Source organism: Pocillopora verrucosa, unplaced genomic scaffold (assembly GCF_036669915.1).
Source record: "Pocillopora verrucosa isolate sample1 unplaced genomic scaffold, ASM3666991v2 scaffold_28, whole genome shotgun sequence".
In the NCBI taxonomy this organism is placed as follows: domain Eukaryota; kingdom Metazoa; phylum Cnidaria; class Anthozoa; order Scleractinia; family Pocilloporidae; genus Pocillopora; species Pocillopora verrucosa.
This window is the reverse complement of record NW_027078182.1, coordinates 17,173-19,304: the sequence shown is the minus strand read 5'-3', so window position 1 is coordinate 19,304 and position 2,132 is coordinate 17,173. Positions and strand designations below refer to the sequence as shown.

The 2,132-nt window shown below is 49.0% G+C and overlaps 2 non-coding genes and 1 pseudogene across 2 annotated transcripts; 1 reads left to right on the top strand and 2 right to left on the bottom strand.

Moving 5' to 3' along the window:
- The first annotated feature begins 508 nt into the window (after window positions 1–508).
- LOC136278612 (5S ribosomal RNA) lies at window positions 509–627 on the top strand. The gene has a single exon (XR_010716435.1). It is a non-coding gene; the product is annotated as a 5S ribosomal RNA (ribosomal RNA).
- A 983-nt stretch (window positions 628–1,610) lies between these two features.
- On the bottom strand, window positions 1,611–1,774 carry LOC136278618 (U1 spliceosomal RNA). Its single transcript, XR_010716440.1, has one exon. It is a non-coding gene; the product is annotated as a U1 spliceosomal RNA (small nuclear RNA).
- Window positions 1,775–2,006: 232 nt separating this feature from the next.
- Window positions 2,007–2,132, bottom strand: LOC136278631 (U2 spliceosomal RNA; annotated as a pseudogene).

Genomic DNA, 2,132 nt, shown 5'->3' with positions numbered 1-2,132 from the left:
GATGCCGAAGCATGCCCTGGGTGAGGGGGGTGGTCGAGGGATCCTTCCCACGGTTTATGGTGGATAGTAGCAGGTCGCCCCCACAAGCCCTTGCGAGTCCCGCAGACGGTCCCAGAGGCTGACCCGTTTGGTATCTCCTCACTGTAAGATTTTAAAGCCAGATACACGCACCTACGGAGCTAAAACATTGTATAATAGGTTTTTAGGACACGTTATGTCTCTTGGGACCCTCCCTCCCCTCCCTAGGGAATAGTGCTTCAAATCGATGCTCCTCAATGTGTTAACTGGGTTGAGGAAAATACATTAGGGTTAGGTAACGACTTCGGGGTTAGGGTAACCATTTCTTAGGGTTAGGGTAACAATTTCTTAGGGTTAGAGTATCGATTTCTTAGGGTTAGAGTAACGAAACTAGGGCTTTAGAATTTCAAATTCGCCTACACTCAGGGATGTGGCCGCTTTACAGCCTGAACCTGGCCGATAACAAGCAGAATTTCGACCCCATTTCCTCGTCTACGACCATACCACAGGGAAAGCACCGGTTCTCGTCCGATCACCGAAGTTAAGCCCTGTCGGGCGGGGTTAGTACTTGGATGGGTGACCGCCTGGGAATACCCCGTGTTGTAGGCTTCAATTTTTTGTCTTGCGAACATCTCTCAACTGTTTATCCCAATAAATAGCTCTCCATACACCACAATTTCACATAGAGAGCCGTAGGTGAGTGAGGAACAAAATCAAAGCAAAAAACGAGGGGGGGAAAACACCTTTTTGTCAAAAATCGGCCAGCTAATGGCGAAAACTCTAGTGCGATCGACTTTTCTTACAGAGCGCGCGCGAGCGAGTGAGCACGCGCGAGATGAACAGTTTATGATGTCAAATTCTACTTCTGTGATATCAAATCATTCCAAATAACGAACGAAAAAATGAATAGGAAAAAAACGCACACTTCTGAGACGCAGTTTTAAGCCATCGTGACGTGGCAAAACACTCGCACACTTCCAAGAGGAGGCGCGCGAAAAACGGCACTGAAAGTCGACAATGGTTGGATTCAGACTGCAAACGAATCGGGAAAAAGGTTCGATACTTTTACTACTCTGCTAGTTTGTTACATTCCCACGTTCATTCGTTCACTCGCTTGCTCGCACAAAGGATACACTAACGATAGCAATAGCATTTCTAAAAGCGGCTCCAGTGACAATAAAACCGCTCAAAAGGTTCAAAGTGTACTCACGGTCCAAGTCGAATGCCCTTCTATGCTCGCTCGCTCGGTCGATCGGCCGTTTGGTTTCCTTTCATTTCCTTTCCCTTCGCGCGCATAGCACAGCACGGCACGGCACGCACAACCTGCAAATACAAACGAACAGGACTTTACACACAATAGAGCAGACAGGCCTTGAACAAAAACAGCCAGCAAAGTTACGCACCGCCCCGAAACTCACCTTGTTTCCTTCCTCCAGTCTCTCCAATGCACTTCTACCCCTCCAAACGTGCCAACACCTTGGCCAGTTGTGCGTCCTTTGCTTTCTTTGCAAGTCTACCGGTCCACTGCAAAAGCAAAAATACCCTCGATAGTCAGTAAGAGGGCCATATAGACATAGTTTGGATGACTTTTGCGGGGACGAGCGCGAACGCAGGTCCCCACTACCAGAAATTATACGCTCGAGTTACCCACATTTGGGGTAATCGCAAGGGTCAACCCAGTCGAAGTGCAATGAAAGGGCCTCGCCTTGAGAGGACTGCCTCCTTGATCACAGTACCTCCCGCGTCAGGTAAGTATGCTTTTTCAGCGTCTGCCCTCGGTGAAAAAATCCACTTACCCCTAGGTCCTTGTGGTAGTGCTTTGCGCACTTCAGAAAACGTAGGCCAGCGGCCGTTCCTGCCATTGTCTGTTGTCTGAATTATCATCCCTCTTTCACCTCTTCCCCCTCTAAGGGCGGGCGGGGCTCCTGTAAACATAAAAGAATGCTATACCGTTGACTTTGTTTTGGATTGAATGTGTCTTCCCCAGAGGGAAGTGGGCCGCACTCGGAGGTAGTGCTATACCGAGGCAACCCGTGGCTGGGACGAGGCAAGCCTCTTTTCCACAGCCCAGTTCCAAAAATCAGTTTAATATATGAGCTGCTCAATGAGCAGCG